This window comes from Grampus griseus (genome assembly GCF_964374135.1).
Source record: "Grampus griseus genome assembly, chromosome: 16".
Taxonomy (NCBI): Eukaryota; Metazoa; Chordata; class Mammalia; order Artiodactyla; family Delphinidae; genus Grampus; species Grampus griseus.
Window position 1 is genome coordinate 24,638,428 of NC_139010.1, and position 21,195 is coordinate 24,659,622.

The 21,195-nt window shown below is 51.2% G+C and overlaps 1 protein-coding gene across 2 annotated transcripts in view; it reads right to left on the reverse strand.

Annotated features, from left to right (window-relative positions):
* Nucleotides 1–21,195, reverse strand: part of LRRC20 (leucine rich repeat containing 20) — a 66,530-nt gene that overhangs the window by 38,311 nt on the left and 7,024 nt on the right. The window lies entirely within an intron of this gene.

The window sequence follows — 21,195 nt, forward strand, 5'->3', positions numbered from 1 at the left end:
CTAGTTCAGCAGTCATAAGGAAAAGGTTCCACGTGAGGAAGTAAGTGCAGCGTCATGGGGTGATCAGGCAGGGTCACCACTGAGAGGATTCCTGAACCAGATGGAGGCTGGGTGATCTCAAAGTTCTCATTCAACTAAAAAAAACAGGCATAGCTAGCATCACGAGTACTGACCATGTGCCAGGCACAGTAGCAGGCGCTGTTTATGTATTAATCATGAGTTACCCTCACAGGTGGAAAATGAGGCCTGCGTTGATAGGCCAATCGTCCAAGGTCATTTGGGGGAGATGACGGAGTGCAAAGAATCGGAATGCAAAGATTCCAGTAGGGTGACCAACTTGTTTTGGGTTGCCTGGGACAATCCCAATTTTAGTACCAAAAGCCCTGCATCCTGGGGGACCCCTCCTTAGCCCCAGACAACTCAGGACAATTGGTTGCCTAGGTTCAGGCTGCACACTGATGGATAAGAGGTTACTAGAATCAGAGAGGAGAGAGGGACGGCAACCCAGGCATGGGCCATGGCATGTGCAAAAGCCCAGAGAACCTTCATTTCCTCTGAGGCTCCACCTTTGAGCCTCGGCTCCTCCTGCAATTTTCTGGAGCCTCACCAGAGAGGAAGGAATCATTTCATGCTACTTGGTGGTGCATGCACACCCACAGACCCCATCAGGGGCTGGGGTTACTAACACAGGGTCCTCTGTCAACATCTGGATGGCAGCTGGATTCAAGTGTGCCTTTCCTCAGTGCCCCCGGCACCGACACTTGAGCTATAGTAGAGAACAGAGACCCTTGGGGGGAAGGCACTGTAATAAACACAAGGCATAATTATCCTCATAATCATAATTATTGTCACAAGAAGGCCAAACTGCATGTCCCCAAACCTCTAATTAGAATAGTACTTCGTGTTAATAAAGAAGCTCTTTAATTCAAAGTGCATGGGTCCTTAAAGGTTATCTTGTAAATTCTAACGAATGCCTAATGAAAAGTAACTGGTGGGAAAAACAAGGGCAGAAAACGCAAAATCCAAGCAGTAAACAGAACGTTCTGTGGGAAGTCAGGAGGGCTGAGTCAAGCTTGTGTTGTTCCTTAGAAACAGAACTCTGACCCCTGCTCAGTTCCCGCTGAGAGGTGGGCCTGGTGACAGGGGCCTGTGCAGGGAGCGCAGAGGATCATGGAGCCCCTGGTAACCAAGCCACAGGACCCGAGGAGAAAGTGTCGGGGACTCAGGCTGGAGGGTGTGTGGGCTCTGTGGCCTGACCAAGATGCAAGACTCCCCAGGCTGCAGGAGGAAATCTGCCACCAGTCCCACCCAGAATGTCTTGTTTTCACAAAATATCTCTTTTCACAAACGTCTTTTTTCGTGGACTCTTTTTTTCAGGATTAGAAGGAGGCTGAAGGCCATTTGGCCCATGTTTTCCAAATTTCCCAGTAAGAAGCATCTGGAGAGGTGGGTCCTAGGCCCCTACTCCTGAGATTCTGCCTCAGTGGGTCTGGAATGGCACCAGGAAATCTGTGGGGGTTTTTTGGGGGGTTTTTTTGTTTTTTGCGGTACGCGGGCCTCTCACTGTTGTGGCCTCTCCCGTTGCGGAGCACAGGCTCTGGACGCGCAGTCTCAGTGGCCATGGCTCACGGGCCCAGCCGCTCCGCGGCATGTGGGATCCTCCCGGACCGGGGCACGAACCCGCGTCCCCCGCATCGGCAGGCGGACTCTCAACCACTGCGCCACCAGCGAAGCCCTGGAATTTGTGTTTTTTAACAAGTATTCCCAGGTGATTCTTACCCATAAGCAAACTTGGGAAATACTGAGTAATGCAGCCTCCAATCTCAGACCTGAAATTCTCTCAATGTCTCCACTGGAGGGCACAGAGCTCTTCTTGAACACCTCTGATGATGGGGAGCTCCCCTCCCCTCCACAGAATGGTTCGAACTGTTAGAGAGTTCTTTCATGAACCATATGATAACTGCTACCCTGCCACTACCTAGTGGTCCTTCTGCCCTCTTGGATCACACATAGGTATCTGCTCCCAAGTGACAATGCTTTACATATATGAGGATGAAGGACATGACAAGCTTTACTTCAGGCAAAACATCTCAGAAACCTCAATCCCCATGGTTTTAGATGCTCCCTTCAGAGAGTCTGGAACAGCCCAGCTCAGACCCTGCCCCAGACAGAACTTACTACTGTAAGTTTTTCTGTCTGTGACATATGACCACAGCCACCATTCACTGACACCAGCTGTGGGTCCAAAACTGCTCAGGGCCTCAGATCCACAATCTCTTCTGCTCCTCACAAGTACTCTGTAAGGTCAGTTCTACACTTACCCTCATTTAACAAAGGAGGAAACTGAATCACAGAGAAGTTAAAAGATTGGATTGCCCAAGGTCATATGATTTATTCAAGGTCACTCAGTTAATGAAATAATAATCAACATTTATAGAGTGCTTCCTGTGTGAAAGTCAGTGATCTCAGCATTGTCATATTAACTTTTAAATTTTTTAAGTTTATTTTTAATTTTATTTATTGAGGTATAGCTGATATACAATATTTTATGTTTCAAGTGTACAACATAGTGATTCACAATTTTTAAAGGTTATATTCCATTTGTAGTTATAACATATTGGCTACATTCCCTGTGCTTGTGTATTTTATACATAGTAGTTTGTACCTCTTAATTCCCTACCCCATCTTGCCCCTCCTCCCTCCCCTCTCCCCACTGGTAACCGTTAGTTTGTTTTCTATATCTGTGAGTCTGTTTTTCTGTTGTTGTTATATACATTAGTTTGTTTTATTTTTCAGATTAAGCGATATCATAAGTATTTGTCTTTCTCTGACTTATTTCACAAAGCATAATACCCCCCAAGACCATCCGTGTTGTTGCAGATGGCAAAATTTCATCCTTTTTTTGTGTGTTTTTTGCGGTACGCGGGCCTCTCACTGTTGTGGCCTCTCCCATTGCGGAGCACAGGCTCCGGACGCGCAGGCTCAGCGGCCGTGGCTCATGGGCCCAGCTGCTCTGCAGCATGTGGGATCTTCCCGGACCGGGGCACGAACCCACATCTCCTGCATCGGCAGGCGGACTCTCAACCGCTGCGCCACCAGGGAAGCCCTCATATTAACTCTTAATCCTCACAACAGCCTCATGAGATGGGAACTATTATCACCATCTTTGCTTTTAGAGGAAGAATCTGAGACACAGACCTGTGGGCTTGTTAGTAAAGGGCATAGCTGGCCCTGAGCTTGTGCTCCTAACCACTATGTACACAGCCTCCCTACGATATGTAACTGTCACTTGGGATGGTCAGCTGCTCTGAAACAAGAGATCTTGAGTTCCAATGAGCAGACAGTCCTTCCAAGATTTACAATGAATTCCTGTGGACACTGGTATATTGCAGTTACCATGGAGCTATATTAAGGAGGTTTAGAGTTGAAAGAGCTGGTGAAAGAATTATCCAGAGCCTGGATGTGTCACTTAATTGGCTGTGGGACCTCAGGCAGGACCCTTCGGCTCTTAAGCCCTTGGTGTGCATCTCTGGCAAATGCCAAGGTTGGAGCTGATCATCTCTGAGACCCATCCTGGCTGCCACTCTGAATTCTAGCTGGTGGTTCTCAGACTTGGCGACACACTGGGCCAGTCACCCAGGGAGCTTTACAGACTCTTGATACCTGAGTCTCGTTCGCAGAGATTCTGACTTAATTAGTGTGAGTTGGGGCTTGGGAATCAGGGGTTCCCAAGCACCCCTGGTGATCCTAACATACAGCCAGGGTACAGAACTCTGCATTACGCCATCACCTCTCCAACTATAATGTGCCAACAGATTATCTGGGGATCCTGCTAAGATGATGCTACAGGTCTCGGGCGGGACCTGTAGCTTCTGATGCTACAGGTCTCGGGCGGGACCTGAGATCCTGCATTTCTACCAGGCAGGTCCAAGGACCACTCTCAGTGGCAAGGGGGGTCTGGGGCATCAGCATCTCCCCTGAATCTGTTGGAAATGCACATTCTCAGGCCCCACCCCAGACCTACAAAATCAGAAGCTCTGGGGGCGGGGCCCAGCCATCTGTGTTTTAACAAGCCCTCCAACTTGAGTCTGAGAATTACTGGCTTAGAGAGACTAGGCCTCCACCAGCTGTGGTTTCTTGGCCCTGACTGATGGTGATGATGGTGACAATAATGACAGCAACTCACATTAACTAAGTGCTGGCTGGTCCATGCCTGTGCAGGGGCTTTAAGTTTGCTCACTCGAGGAAAGTCATTTTGCCCTGGGTGCCTCCCGATTCCCCCAAGACTGGGCTATTTCAAGACAGAGCCACCGTCTCTTCGTTCTTCTCTCTTGCTTGTTCATGTTTCCGGCTCCGAAAGAGGCACAGGTGACCATCGGTGTGGAAGCAGCTGGGCTGGGCTCAGGAGACCCATGTTTTCATCCCGGTCCCTCTGCTATTAGCTGTGGGGTCTCAGGGAAACAACCTCTCCAGGGGCCTTGACTCCTCTTCTGTAAATGAGGGTTTAGACCATGGTACTTGTGGGGGTCTCAACCAGGCTGGACATTCTGTGACTCCGTGATTCTACTGAGCAAAGAGCTCTGGCCAGTGCTCCTGTCAAAGAAGAGAGGCTGCAAGCTGCAGCCAAGGGTTCTAGAATTGTCTGTGCCTTAGAACGTGCTGGAACACGCAGTATAATGGGGGGATCTGCAGCTCAGGAAAGTTGGTCACCCAGGTCCACGAGTAGAGAGCTGGGATTTGAACCAAGAGTAACCCAACTCTGATGCCCATGGTCTTTCTACGACCCTACATCAGTCTACACCACACTATGCTCCCTCCTCCTACTACCGTCAGAAGATAGTCGTAAAAAAAGGTGATATAATAGTAGTTTACCCTTGTATGGGGCTTCCTATGTGCCTGAGACTTTCTTAAATATTTGACACACTTTATCTAATTTAATCTTCACAACAACCCCATGAAGTAGGTAGTATTACGTTCATTTCCATCTTATCATTGTAGAAACACAGGCTTAGTAGGCTACTAGAAGAACTGTGATTTGAACCCAGGCGGTCTACCCTGAGAGAGCTCAGTTTAGCAAAACAACATGTGGGATTGTGCAAGGGCCTCAGATCAGAGGCCCTGGGTGGGATGAGACTCTTATTCAGGTGCCTGGTATAGAGAAAATAGATTCTTCTGGAACATGAAAATGAAAACTTAGGCGTGGGCCTGCTGGGAAGAGCCAGGACCCCTTCCAGAAGATCAAACTCCCAGCACCTCCATGTATATTCAAGGGCTAGGGGTTGGGAGCTGGCATCCTGGCGTAAGAAGCCAAAGGGCTGCCGTTTTCTGAAATGCTGTTTGATCTCCAAAGCTGGGATGTGTGGGGTGCAGACAGCAAGTGAAACAAGTCATCAAGGACTGGTGTCAACGCACCAGTGCACACAATTAGGCTGGATTCTGTTATCTCACACAATGTTTATAGAGCTAACTAGCTCTAGAAGGTTTAAGAGGAAAAATAGAGCCCTGGCCTGCCTCCTGGAAAATCCCCTTCCCCAGAGACAGCTGCTTTGGGGATTTTCGGGGATTTTGCTGGTGTTTAACTCCCAGTTTCTAGAGCAGCCTTTTCCTGGCCTTTCCCCATCTGTCTCATGCCACCTGGGGAGGAAAGGTCACAGGATGAGCTCACCGAGCACTGCAGTAGTCCAGAAAGTTCCACCACAACAGCAGTTATACTGGGCCCTGGCGGGGAGTTAGAGAAGGGCAGAAAGGTGCCCAGGAAAGGGGAAATGTGCATGGCATCTTCTGGGAACATGGCGAGACCACTGAATGTGGCCATGGTTTTGGGGGTGTTATTTCTTCTACTACCTACCTTATAGATCTCTGTATTGTATGATATTTTTACAACAAGCGCTTACTACTTCTTACAAATATCCTCAGTTTAAAGAAAGTAACATCCCTAACATCCAGCTATCCATGGGGAACAGGCCAAGGAGGCTGGTCAGTGGACATCCATCCTGATGGTTACATGGGGAATGCGGTAAAAAATCCCACCAGGGCCAAGCCCAGAGGGGCTACTGCAGAGCACAGCCGACAGCCCAACAACAAATGCTGCACACGTGAGACTCTGGAACTCAGAGGTGCTTTCTCCGTGACCTACTGCAGAAGTCCCAGCCTCTCTGGGAAATGATGGAACTGCAGAGTGTCTGCCTCCGCAAACAAAGCGGAGCTTCTGGCCCCCGGCCAGTGGCCGTCACACCCAACAGTCAGGATGTGCTCTAACCACACAAGAACAGCCAGAGACCTAAAAAAGGAAGAGGCACCTACAGTGTGGGCCTGAGAGCACTCTCTTCCTCCAGATCCAAACTGAGGCTTTTCTTGGGCCGGGGCTTTCTTGCTATGGGATCTCAGGGAAGTCACTTAACTCCAGCCTCAGTTTCCCCCTCCATAAAAAGAGAACAAGAATTCACGCAAGGGCCTTCCCTGGTGGCGCAGTGGTTGAGAGTCCTCCTGCCGATGCAGGGGACATGGGTTCGTGCCCCGGTCCGGGAAGATCCCACATGCCGCGGAGCGGCTGGGCCCGTGAGCCATGGCCGCTGAGCCTGCGCGTCCGGAGCCTGTGCTCCGCAACGGGAGAGGCCACAACAGTGAGAGGCCCGCATACGGGAAAAAAAAAAAAAAAAAAAAAGAATTCACGTAAAATCCTCTACATGCATGTTCATAGCAGCATCATTTGCAACAGCCAAAAGTAGAAATAGCTCAAATGTGTATCAGCTGAGGAATGGATAAGCAAAATGTGGTAGCTCCATACACTGGAATATCACTCGGCCGTAAGAAGGAATGAAGTACTGATACAACATGGACGAACCTCAAAAACATTATGCTAAGTGAAAGAAGCCAACCACAAGAGGCCACATACTGGATGATTCCCTTTATATACAGTGTCTAGAATAAGCAAATCCATAGAGACAAAAGGAGAATGGTGGTTGCCAGGGGCTAGGGGAGATTTGAGAAATCTGGAGTAATTGCTTAGTGGTACAGCGTTCCTTTTTGGGGTGATGAAAATGTTCTAAAATTGATCATGGTGATGGTTACACAATCTTGTAAATATACAAAAAGCCACAGAATGTTACACTTTAAAATGGTGAATTTTATGGTATGTGAATTATTCCTCAACTTAAAAAAAAATGAGGACAAGATGATCTAACTAACAGGGTTGTTCTGAGCATGAAATAAAAGGTCCACAAGGGGCCAAGCACAGCATGGCAGACAGTGTGTACTCAGTAACTAAGAGATGCTGTTATGAGGATGAAAACACATTGTTTTGATGCGAGAATTCATTACAAGGATGTGCTTTAGCTCCGTTGCTCCTTGAAGGACGAAGAAGACCCCTGGCAGTCACGTATTCCAACAACATCACAACAAGGAGACAACCATATGTGTGTGTTATTGTGGGATGTGGGACTTGGCAAAACAATCCCTGCTTCTTCCCGGCAAGCCAGCCAATCACTTAAAAAAAATAAAATCCTGTATTTAATTAAAAACAAAATTTAATCCCATACAGAATACAACCAAGTGACGCACAGTCACTGATTTGAGATATTAAATTACTTCATTCAATCAATGACTCATCACTAACACGTAGAACAAAAGGGAACAGAAACGGTGGCCACACTGATGCCGAAAGCGTGGCCACCATCAGCTCTGAGGCGGTCACAGCCGGTCTGAGCAGAGGCCACAAGCTGAGCCAGGTCTTGGAGAGGCCCAGGCAGGCTCTGAGGTCTTCTACAGCGATAACCACAGCCAACGCTGACTGAGCATCATCTCATTTAATCCTGACAACAACCTCTGAGGAAGAGCAGTCGTGTCAGTCCCCTTTTGCAGATAAGGAAACTAAGGCCCGGAGAGGTTAAGAACGTGCTCAAGGTCACATAGTAAGTGAAGATGGGAAGGAGCTTGGCTTGGCTTCCCATTCTCTCAAGGATGTTGCCCTGCAGAGCCAGTCTGGAGACCTGGATTCTGATCTGCTGCTGCTCTTAACTCATCAAGTGACCTTGGGCAGGTCACTCTTGGACCTTAACCTCCTCATGCATGAAACACAGAGACTGAACTGAGCCCATCTCTCTCCAGGTGTGGAACTCACAAATCTGGCAACAAAAGACCAGATTTCTCAAATTGCAATGTGCCCGTGAATTACATGGAGATTTTGTTAGGATGCAGGTTTTTTTGTTGTTTTTTTAAAATTTTATTTATTTATTTTGGCTGCACCAGGTCTTAGTTGTGGCAGGGGGGATCTTTGTTGTGGCATGCGGGATCTTTAGTTGTGGCACACGGACTTCTTAGTTGCAGCATGTGGACTCAGTTGCAGCATGCATGCGGGATCTAGTTCCTGGACCAGGGATCAAACCCGGGCTCCCTGCGTTGGGAGCGTGGAGTCTTAACCACTGGACCACCGAGGAAGTCCCAGGATGCAGGTTCTGATTCAGCAGATCTGGGATGGGGCCTAAGCATCTGCATTTCTAACAAGCCCCCCAGGGATGCTGATGCTGCTGGTCCTTGGACCACACTTCGAGAGGGTCTTAGATGGTGCTCACTGTACAAATAACAATCAGCCACACGGTGAGAAAGTCCCATTTCAAATTCTCAGTCCTCTAGTCCTTGCTTTACCCCCTCTTTAATGGGGAAGCAGATTCAAGCCTAACCTAAGATTTCATAACCGTGTTCTGTTTTCATCTTTGTTTTTATAGTTATCAACTATTAATGAAAAACTATGTTGATTTTCCATTTACAGTAATGATATAAAGTTCTTTTTAAATTGTATCTATGCTAAATTTATTTAAAGAAAAATGTTAAGTAATAATAATCATAGTTAATACTCATAGCACTGAGCATACGCTGGCCACCATTCTAAACATTTATGGGCATTACCCAATTTTCATGCTCACAACTCTAGAAAGTAAGGACCTTTTAGACATAAGAAAATGGAGATTTAACTCAGATCAGACTTAACTTGATCAGAGAGATCAAGTAACTTGCCCAGGGTCACACAGCTAATGAGTGGCTGAGCCAGGCTTCAAACCAGGGCAGCCTGACTTGAGAGTCAATCACGTTACTCCACCTGTGACTGGGAGTACACCTGGCCCTCTGACATGGCCCAAACCGTGAACATCACATGCACATGGTTAAAGGGAGGCAAACACTTGTTCCTTGCAGGCAGGGACAGTGTCCTTTCACCTCTCATCCTCCCCAACACCCCCAGTGCCCGGCACAATGCCTGGCCCACAGGAGGAGCCAGTGCATGTCCCAGAATATATTTCCCCGGTCTAACTTGCTGGGCAGAGGAGACCTGACAGTACTCTTGCCATAGCAGAAGCCCACGTGTGCATGTGGGCTTCTCCAGGGGTGACGAGATGCCAGATGACTCAGCGAGCCCGGAGCCAGCTTCTGAGCAGGGCAGAAGGCAAGGGGGGCTGCAGCTGACAGCTGGGGAGACTGTACTTACTGAACAAAGGCAGCGCCCGGGCACGAAAGAGCTGCAGTTACTGACTGGATTTTTACAATGCCTTTTCTCCTCCTCAAACAATCACTCAGACTTGAAATAATAAGGAATTCTGCCCTGTAAGGCATGCTTTCTCAGAGGAGTAAGTGGGCTTCCTGAGGTCACAGCTGAAGAACTGAATGGATCCAGGAAGTGGCAGCAAACGTCTCCAAGCAGCACCGTGGGCTCAGCATCTGACCCAGCCAAACACCAGGGCCTGGCCGCCGGCTGCACACCTCACCGCAGCCACCCACCTGCCAGTCCTCGAGCTCACTCATCACCCAGGTGTGGCTCATGCCTTTCCCACGGTCTAGAATGCCCTTCCCTCTCCGCTCTGCCCCTAGAGCTCCTCCTGCCAGCCCAGCCCACCTCCCCCAGGAAGGGCGTCCCAACCACTTCAGCCTCAGGACACCTGCCTTCGTGCTTGTGCTGGACCATCTTCCCCCAACTGGTAAGTATCCGCAGACTTGCCTACAGGATCCGTGAGCGATGAACCTGACCAGAGGAGCACGTGCCCTCCTGCTGACTACCCCTCAGGCCCAGCACAGAGCTGGGCAAACATTTCTGAACGTAACCATACCCCTCACCCTTGGGAAGCTTTGCTTTGGGATCCCCCTCTATAAAATGGGTGTTCAAATGCCCTTTTGGGGAATGAAGAAAGGAATGAGCTAATATCTGTTTAGGGTTTGAACTCATGGCAAGAACCCTGCTGTCTGTGGCAAAGATGTGATTAATATGGTTTTACTGTTACCTAAAAGACATCAGCTTAACAACCCTGAAATCCACCTTGACAATGACCATGGCCGCTTCTTCACTGAGGAATCTCTCCACACCCTGCCCCACCCTTCCATACCCATCACCTGAATACCTCTCTCCATTCAAGAATGGACTCCCCATGCCACACAGAATGAACCCACTCTCTGCAGCCCAGCAATCCCGCCAAGGGATCCGGGTCCGACCTCCCTTTTTAGGTATCCTGCTTGCGACTCTGCTCCCACTTTCTGGCCGAGCCAGACTACTCATTGTTCCCTTTATTTCCCTTTATTTTCCCACCTCTGTTTTTGCTGGTGCCGTTCCCATTAAGTAGAACGTGCCCCTTATCCTCAACATCCTCTCCCGGCAACACCATGTTACAAGGTCTTGTCTAAAGACCACCTCTCCAAGAAGCCTTTGCTCAAGTCCTCAACTGATGGAACTGCTCCCGCGCTTAAGCTCCCGGTGTGTGTTTGCCGCCTCTATCAGGGCGCCTCGCCCGTTTGTCTTCCATGAGAATGACTAATGTGTTTGTCTCACTCTTCCTGGCAGGGCGGAGAGCTCCTTGAGGGCAAGGATTAGGTCCCAATGAAGCGGGTGGCCTGTTGCAGAGGGCGAGGGAGGCCAAGAGACTCGAGTTTAAATTCCAGCACAAGATTTGCTGGCTGTGAGAAGCCAGGTAAACCACTACAGCTCTCAGAGCCTCGGTTTCCCCTTCTGTAAGCGACATGAAAACACCACCCATCCAGAGCTGTTGAGAAAATCAGACGCAATCATTCATATGACAAAGATTTCCTGAGTACCCAGCACACGGTAGCACAGTCCAAGGGTACAGTGATGAGCAGGACAGAGTCCCTGGCCTCGAGGAGCTTACACGCCAGCCTGGGGAGAAGAGTGGTAAATACAGACGCAAATACCTGAAAGAATGTCAGGCAATGACACTGCTCTCCAAAACATAAAACGGTGTAATGGGGAGCAGGTAACTGAGGCAGGGGCAAGGGCAGCAACCCTCACTAGGGCTTCTCGGAGGAAGCGGCATTTAGCTGAGACAAGAATAAAAAAGAAGGCGCAGGGCATGCAAAGATCTGGGCAAAGCACGATCCAGGCAGCAATACCAGCAAGTGCACGGCGTAATGGGACACCTGCCGGAGCTCAGTAATCAGCTCCCTCCTCCTCCTCTCCCCTCCCCATCCTCTGCAGAGCCTGACACAGACAGACGGGGCACACAGTGAATACACGTTTGCTGACATGAACTCGACAGAATAAGGAATCCCAGTGATACACTGGAGCATGACAAAAATATGCGTCTTAGCAAAACACAGTCAACCACGATGAGGCAGATGCCAATTAAGCAGCTCTTAATTCAACCTCATCTTTAATGATAACGACCTTTGGCAGCAACTGTCTCTGAATAAACTACAATTTCCTAACGTCTAAAGGTGAGCACAGATCACTCATTTCAGCCTGGGTCACCACACTTAACGCTCGGGGTGTGTCGGGGCTCCATTCCAGAATGACTGGCTTTGCCAGGCCCCTGCATCACCTCCCTCCATCCCCAGCTGCCTTGCCAACCAGAGCCATGTTTGCATTTCTGGAAGCATTTGATTTTAATAACTTCCTCAGCCTTGCTGATTTTAATAACCTCAAGGCTAACACTCTCATACTTGGGTGACACAAGCTTTTTTTTTTTTTTTTTTTTTGCGGTACGCGGGCCTCTCACTGTTGTGGCCTCTCCCGTCGCGGAGCACAGGCTCCGGACGCGCAGGCCCAGCAGCCATGGCTCACGGGCCCAGCCGCTCTGCGGCATGTGGGATCTTCCCGGACCGGGGCATGAACCCACGTCCCCTGCATCGGCAGGCGGACTCTCAACCACTGCGCCACCGGCGAAGCCCGACACAAGCTTTTGATGCCACCAAATTATCTATTTGGTTATCTCTCTGAGGCAGAACATTTTTGTTCTTCCACCAACATACATTTTTTAAAGCTGCATAATTATCCACGTGGTTTCAGAGAAGATTTCTCTTTGCCTTCAAAACAATGCTTCTTCAGTGCCAGTGACACAGGGCAGCCTGGCAGCCTATTTAACCACCTGCTTCTTGGGATGTCTGCTGGTCTGTGCTGGTGGGAGGCGTGAAGGATGCACTGGGGCTGTCAGGGAGCCCAGAACTAGGGCCCCTCTGGGGCAGCAGCACTTCTGCAGACATCTTCATTTCTAGCTGGCTATGCCCATATTTCCCGGCTATGTGCTTATTCAGGGGTGTCCCTTGGGGACCCCAAATCATCAGAATCTCCTTATCCACCCAAACGGCCCAGGCCTCCCTAGTTTACATGATGACCAGGTTTCAAACTGTATGCCGCCCACAGCCAATCGGCTGCCCAGCCCCTCCCGCAGCCTCTCTTTCCTCTCGTCCTCCTCCCACTGGTCTGACTCAGGACAAGGCCACACCAGCACAGGCCCGGCGCATGGAAGGTGCCTCTTCCCTGCTATCCTTTCCATGGTCTCACATCCATCCCGTGCCCGGCGGTGCTCCTCTGAAACCCGGCCCAGATCACGTCACGCCCTGCTCAGAACCTGCCAGGGGCCCCCCACTGCTGCCCAGACCAGGTACAGCCGAGGCAGCTTGGGGCCCCATTTAACTTGCTGAACACAGATGCTGAGTGTGACTCTAGCGTTTTTGAAGGTACGTGGTTCCCTACAGCCTGGGTGTGCTATCTGTGAGCCCGCAACCTCACCTGGTCCCCAACCATCAAAACGGTCTGTCCCAGCCTGCAGGTTAACACAGGGCTAAGAATGTAGGCCCTGCAGTCGGAGTGCCTGGGTGCAAATCCCCGGCTTGGGGAAGTTGCTTAGTCTTTCTGTGCCTCAGTTTCCTCCTCTGTGAAATGGGGACAATAACAGCAGCTACCTGCTAAGGCTGAGCGATGATTAAATCACCCGGTTGTTTTCTTTCATGGGTCATTTGACTCTAGGTGATCTTCACTTTTCAGGCTCTCTTTAGAACCTAACCTCTGTGTAAGTTAGGACTTTACTGTAGGAGCTACTTAAGGTGACACTCAAGGCCCTCTGAGATCTGGGCCAGCCCCTACCTCCCCTCCTGACTCAGCTCCCTTTGCTCTCCCGTGTTGCTATTCCCATCACAAGCACGGGCCTGCATGCTGCCCCACCTTTGCTCAGACACCCTCACCTAGAACGCCTTCCCCTCACTCCTGTCCCACACCTACACCGCTAAACCTGCTCCGTCCTTTAAGGTTCAGCTGAAATGCCGCCTCTTCTGTTCAATCCCCTTAACACGGATGCTAAGCCAACACCCGGCGTGTACACAACTCAAGACAGTAGAAGGGGAACTCATCCTCACTTAGTTCACTTTAGGTTCTGCAAGCATTCCACACGCCATGCAATCAGCTGGCCGCCTGTCTCCAGGGCTTGCGGCATTTCCACAAGTCACCGCGCCATCTAGGGCCCAGTCTCCCTGCTGTGATGAGACCTCCACCTCCCACTGCCCGGGCTTCCCTGGAGGCCCCTCAGGGCTGGACCGGCTCTCATGGCTGGGGTGATTTCTGCAGACCGAACAATGAACAGGAGAGAAAACTAAGGAGAGAAGACTGCGCGATTTGTACCTGTGGGATGAGGGAATTCCTCCATCCATCTGACACATGACTTCTGAGCACCAACGCTGTGTCGGGGCAGCATCACAGCAAACAGGGACCCAAGGGACAGGTGTGTTGTGCTTGAGAATGCCCACCACAGACCCCCCACTCTTATCCTCCCTCCTTCCAGAAGACTGAGGCCCACAGTGGGGCTGGGATGGAGATGGGTGGGGCTCGTGGCCATTGGAGCTTCCAAAGCTCTAGAAGGGGACTCAGGGACTCCCCCACCACCAACAGAGAGACCTGAGCCACTACCAAAGGGCTTTGGGGTTCTGTCCCATCACTGCTACAGAAACAACTTCAGGACACAGCTCACCACCCTCACCCTTTAGCAACTCTAGAGTTAGCCAGCATAACCTTGCAACTGTTCCTCTAGTTCCACAAGACACTGTGCCAGCGGGGAGGGACCAGTGGACCAGAAGACAGGGTGGGAGGAAGCCCGGCCTCTCTGTTTACCCTTTGGGCGTTGTGCTTTGTGCACTAGGCACAGGTGATACATACTGGGTTTTTTAGATATAAATTTATTTATTTATTTTTATTTATTAATTTTTGGCTGCACTGGGTCTTTGTTGCTGCGCGTGGGCTTTCTCCAGTTGTGGCGAGTGGAAGCTACTCTTCGTTATGGTGGCGGGCTTCTCATTGCGGTGGCTTCTCTTGTTGCGGAGCACGGGCTCTAGGCACGCGGGTTTCAGTAGTTGTGGCATGCAGGCTCAGTAGTTGTGGCTCACGGGCTCTAGAGTGCAGGCTCAGTAGTTGTGGCACACGGGCTTAGCTGCTCCGCGGCATATGGGATCTTCCCGGACCAGGGCTCAAACCCATGTCCCCTACATTGGCAGGCGAATTCTTAACCACTGCGCCACCAGGGAAGCCCTGTTTTTTAAGTTAAACATATATAGTTTTAAAAGTATTCCGCAGAGTGCAAATGCCCAGGCTGGAGCCACAGAACAAATTTTCTCTCTCTCCATCCCAAGAGCTGCCTTCCAATACTGAGCTCTCTTTCCCTCCACGGCCCCTTCTATACCTGAGGCTGGGGGTCCATACAGGACCCCAACGAGCCCATACCGACCTGAGCACAAAGAAGCAATACCAGACCACAGCATGGTGTAAAAGGATTTCCAGGGACTTCCCTGGTGGTGCAGTGGTTAAGACTCCACGCTTCCCATGCAGGGGGCGTGGGTTCGATCGCTGGTCAGGGAACAAATATCCCACAAGCTGTGCAGTGCAGACAAAAAAAAAAAAGAGAGAGAGAGAGAAAGAAAAGGATTTCCAGAAACCCCCACCCGGGCCCCTCCTCACCTGCCTGAACAATGGGCTCAGTGCTACCTGCCTGGACACGGCCATATGTGTCCACCTCTCTGGGGCCAGTTCAGAAGCAGCCAGGACTCCACCGGCACCCTGAGCTGGGCTGACACCAGTCACTCTCCTCTGAAATGAGAAGGGCACGCCAGGTGCAGGCCCTGCATTTCTGCACCACAGGCTACTGCACTGTGCCAACTCAGTACCAGTGAAATCCTTGGGCTCTCTGAAAGCTCTACTGGTTTCCCTTTGTATACTGGTTATTTGCCTCTGAATGATACCCTCACACACTAGCCCCTGCCAGGGTCTCACCTCCACCCCTTTCTCTGCACTGGCACATCCTGCCAAGCAAGACCTCCTGATTCCCCACCACCAGCGCCCACAGTCTGCTCTCTCCAATACCCAAGGACCAGGAAAATGAAAGGAAAGCAAGATCAAACTAAAGAAGGGAAGGAAAAGCTCATCACAACAGTTGCGATGGTGGCTACCTCTGGGGGTGGAGCGGCTTTTGGAGATTCTGGCAATATTCCATGTCTAGACCTGGATGGTAGTTACATGAGTATTCGTTTTACAAATATCTGCTGAACTAAGTATATATGACTTTATGGACTTGGCTACCTGAGTATACCTTTTCATAGCTTCTTCTTTTTTTTTTTTTTTTTAAGAAAAATGACTGGGTGAAGGTCACTTAGAAAGGAAAGTCAGGGAGGTCTCTCTATAGACGAAACATTTAGGCTGAACCTTAACGTATAAGGGCCCAGCCATGAAGAACAAGGAACAGCATCCCAGACAAAGGGAACAGCATGTGCAAAGGCCCTGAGGCTGGAAAGGGTTTAGCAATTCAAGGAACTGAAAGGTGGCCGATCGGCAGACTTGAGGCTTCCAGCCCTCGCGGTAAAGAGACGGGCGGCCCCGGCCAGGCTGAGGGCTGCCCTGTGACAGACAGCCTGCTCCCTCCTCCATGCCTTCGGAGCTGACCTGTACCTGGCTGATCCTCAGGACTCCCCAGGCCAGGAGACATGGCAGCAAAACACACACCCCTCCCCTACTACCAGCACCAGCCTCCTGGGCTCTGGGCCAGGAACTGTAGACCCAAAAGCCCCTCCTGGAGCCAGAAAAGACTGCTTCCACCACAGACCCTGGCTGCCCCCTCCCTCGGGACGTGTGTGTGAGTACGTGTGTGTGTCTGTCTCCCCCTCCAGACTGGGCACTTCTGGGACACTTGGGTCCTCCAGGGAAGGTACACACAGTAGGTGTTCAATGTGTGTCTGTTGACAAAGGAGCCGGTGGCAGTATCTGACCCAAGGGAAGATGTTATTCTGGTCCAGTGGGTATGTATGGAGTGCTTCCTGATACTGCATTTACTCAGCACCCTTGCTCAAGAAAGGGGCTGCAAAATCAAATCACTGGGGAGTCAGCTAGGAATGCAGACACAGGATGTGAGCCGGCCAGGACGTGGAAGCCCTTGTCGGGACCTGGCCCTCACACCCTGGCCAAGTCCCTGACTCTGCTGCCTGTCACCAGGTCGGCTGTGATGGGGTGCCATCTGCTGGTGAGACAGGAGAAAAGTGGCCAAAGCATGAGTGAGCCTGAGAGGAGGGAGGGAGGACAGGAGGGGAGGGGGGAAAGGAGGGGAAGGGGAAGAGTAGGGAACAACACATCCCTTCTCTCACTAGCCTTGGTCTCCTCACTTGGTTTTCTCACAGCGCCCAGCCTAGCCGCTCAGTTCCCTGAGGATGGATCAAGTCCATGTTCATATTCATTCCCTCTCTCTCCCTCTCTGTCACTCACACACACACACACACACACACACAGAAATCCAGAGGCCTGCCCAGACAACACCACCCCCCCTCGCCCCACCCCACCCCTGCCACCCAGCCCTCCAGAACCCACCAGGAGAAGGAAGTTCCAGATTGTAAGTAGTAAGCCACTGGTTCCCAAAATTTGAGGCAGGGAAGAATCATACAGGGTTCCCATTAACATGCAAGTCACCATGCCCAGCCTCTGAGATTCTACTGTGAAAGCTCTAGAGTGGGGTCCACGATCTGCACGTAAGCAGAAGCAGCCCACAGGGGCTTCCCCCTTCTCCTTACCACCTGAGGCATATATTTTTTTTAATATTTATTTTTATTTATTATCATTTTTATTTTTGGCTGCATTGGGTCTTCATTGCTGCATGCAGGCTTTCTCTAGTTGCGGCGAGCAGGGGCTACTCTTCGTTGCGGTGCGCGGGCTTCTCGTTGCGGTGGCTTCTCTTGTTGTGGAGCACGGGCTCTAGGCACGCGGGCCCACCTGAGGCATGTTAAATGCCCAGTATGGCAGCCTGACACACAGCAGGCCCCAGATAAATGCTAGCTCCTTTCCTTCCCAGCTCACCTTGTTTCTTCCTTCTTCCCATCTTTGCCAGTGCCTGGATCTCAGCCAGCCAAGCCCTCCCTTCCCACACTCTCCCAAGCCTTTCCAAATCCTGCTCTTCTGCAGTAATGATCAATTTTTTAAAGTCATCCCCCCAAACCTGGGAGCCTCCCCCTGAAAAGGAGTGGGTGCAGAGTAGCCTGGCCTGATGGTCCACTGGCTGGATGTGCTGCCATCTGATGCCAGGGAGGGAAGGGTGAGGTCAGAAGCCCCTCAAGGGTGCAAGGACCCAGGGAAGTCCAGGTGGGCATGAGGCCCTTAAAAAGAGGAAAAACTAACTTGGGGAGACAAGAGGGGGATAGAGAGGAGTGCCTGGTTCAGGGGAGGCGAGTCTGAATACAGTGCAAAGTTCCCAACTCTTTGCAAGCTCATTCGAAAAGTCTAGAAGATGATGCTGAGGAGGGGTGAGGGGCTGGAAGAAAGTGGCTTCAACTCAAACCTAGGGGCAGACCAGGGGCCAGATGGAAAGAAGCCCACTTCTTGGGGGTCAGGAGGCCTGGAGTGAGGCAACAAGGGCTGTGAACCAAAGCTCAGGTTACAGGAGGAGCAAGCCTGGCTCTGGAGTGCACCCGTGAGTGGCCGGGGCAGCACGAGTGATGCTTCCCAGGGTTACCTACCTGAGTAAGGTGAGAGCCTGTAACCGAGCTCTCCCCAGCCCAGCCTCTGCAGGGATCTCCCACTCTGCAGCATTGGAACAGACATCCCACCAGGCCTGTGCCCCCAGCCTGTGCACAGGGAGGCAAGCTGGGAAACTCAGCAGAAGGGGAGAAGCCAGGGAAGCTCATTCCACACCCAGGGGCAGGGGCTTAGAGCAGAAGCTACTCCCTTAACTCCTGGATCTCTTGTCTGCTGTTGGGAAGTGGGTTTTACTTTCACTTTCTAGAGTGGCAGGTGGTCCTTTCCCTAAAATCTATTCTTCTCTGCTTGTGAGAGTAATATGTTCATCATAGAACATTCAGAAAATGAAGAATGGTATTTTCTAACATCCATTTGTATCTTATTTCTTTCCAATTTTTATCTATGTATATACACATGTTTAACATAATTGGCATCTTACTGTCTATAGAGTTTGGGATCCTTGTTCTTTTCCAATTCACATTATACGTGAGAATTTGCCAGTCCTCATGGAAGCACGTAATGAAATTTTACACACCATGGTTAATAGCTACGTAAACTGCATTATATATTAGCTGTAACAAAAGTTCTTCAAGCAATTTTCTAGTACTGGCTTTTTAGTTGCTTCAGATTGTTTGCGCTTTTACATGAGAACCATATTGGGTTACTTCACCTATCTTTCAAGACCCACATCAATTCCCACCTCCTCCAGGAAGCCTTCCCAGACTCCCAACACCCAGCAATATCTCCCACCTCTGAATTACCACCACCTGTAGTCCATCTGACATGGCTCAGCATGGAGCCCGTGCATCAGTCACTGCTGTCCTAGTGGCGGGCCAGTCTCAGGTCCAGAACTCCACTGCACGTATCCCTGGGAGCTCCCCAGCACTGTGCACACAGCAGGTGCTCAATGCGTGCTGACTGCTGACCCCTCAGATTGCACGAGCCTGATGAGCTCCACCTGCCAAAGGGTCGGGATTGCAGGCGCCCACAGTGGCCTGCTCTGACATTCTGCTTCTTCGTCGGGCACTGAAGAAGTAAAAAGGCCCCCTCATTCAGCCCTGAGTTTAAAGACCCAGCCACCTCCATGTGAAAGTCTCGAGCTTCAGCCAAGACCATCAAAGCACTGAACTCCTCTCCCAAGTTGACCGGCGATCAGCAACCATCTGCCCCCCACCCCAGAACAGCGAGGGCCCAGGCGCTGGTGCCAGGCAGCTAGGGTTCCAATCCCAGGCACTGCAGTGGCCAGGCAGGGCTGCCAGAGGCCTGGCTTGAGTTTTTCAGTGGGCATGACCCGGGCAGAGAGAGAAGCTGGCTACAGAGTGCCCTACCCTAGACGTCCTGCACACTTCACTCCAGGCAGGGCATCCACTCTGTTCACAGAAATCCCCACCTGGCCTGCAGAGGCAACTGAATTTGCAATCTCTGGTCCTCAGACATGGAAGTCTAAACTCAACACAGCCTTGCAGGCTCTCCGCCTGCCAGTGGCATCCCTCATCTCCCCCATCCCCAGCGGCAACTCTGCAGCGGCCTTGCCCCCCACTCAGGCGCAGCCCTCCCGGTGCCTGGGACACCCGCCTCCTCACTGCTGCCTCCTGAAATCCTCCCTCAAACAGCACGTCCCCAGGAGGACAGAACTCCACTCTCCCAGCTCTGCTGCCCCTCCACCCTGCCCCCTTCACACATCTGGATGAGAATGAGCCGCACATGTGTCCCTCTCCCCTGCACCATTTTAAGGTAGGGGTAGGTTATTCACCACTGAGATCCGTCGATTTGCACTGAACTCCCCATCCCAAGGCAAGTGGGGACACCCAGCCAGGTGACTGGCTGACACCTGGAGGAGGTGCGTTGGTGGTGGGGGAAGGGAGGGACTTAGGCCCCACCTCCAGCCCTTGGAGATGAGAAAAATTAAAAATAATAGCTGCCGTTTATTGAGCTACTCATGCCAAGCACCTTAAGACATTACAATTGCTCCCTTGATGAGGCAGGCACAATTACCATCCCATTTTATAGATGAAGAAATCAAGGCTCCAAGAGGTAAAGCAATCTGCGAAGGAAGCAGGCTAGTAGGTGGCATTGCGGGGATTCAAATCCAGGCCGTACCAGTGGTGGAGCGCCTTGAGCACTCGGGTAAGTGCAACCGTATGAGTGACCAGCACAGGATTCCAGAATTCCTTTCCTGAGGGCCCACAGCCCTCAGTGCACCAGCCAAAGGCTCCCCCCGGCACCACCCCCTGCCAGACTTCCCTCCAAAACCAACAGCAATCTTCAAGTCTGTTTGCTGACAGAGGAGATGCTTCTCTCACTATCGCTCAGTTCAGTAAACACCGCTACGTGCTTTACAAAGTGCCAGACGCTGCTCTGGCTCTTGGCAGGTGGGGGACAAAAGACCACAGGATCCCTCCCTTCCAGGGACACTGAATGAGTCCCACAGAGGAGGAAGGGAGCAAGGGGTGGATGGGGCAGGGCCAAGGGCTTCCTGGAAGAGGTGGTGACCAAGTGCATCTGGAAGGCTGAGTGTCCCTCCACTTTCTGGGCCACCACCCCCTGCCCCAGGACCCTCAGACACACCTGACCAATGGGTGCTCACAGAAACGCTCCACCTTTCCAGTCTCTGGGCCACTACCAGGCAGTAACCTCCATGCAAAGGCTCCTTCATGAAACAGACAGACAGACACAGACACACACAGGCACACACATCCCTAACCTGCCGGTGAAATTCCTCTGTGTGCCGAAGACCCAACTCAAATCCCACCCCGTCAATCATCCCCCAGGCAGACCTGCGTTCACCTCCTCTGTGTTCCTGCAACACACCTGTGGCTCTAAGATGGCACTTACATTCCAGCGGGACACACACATACACATACACACACACACACACACACACACACACGATCCCCCGCTAACTCTTGCACGTGGTGGATAGTCAACAAATATCTGCTGAATTCAATTAA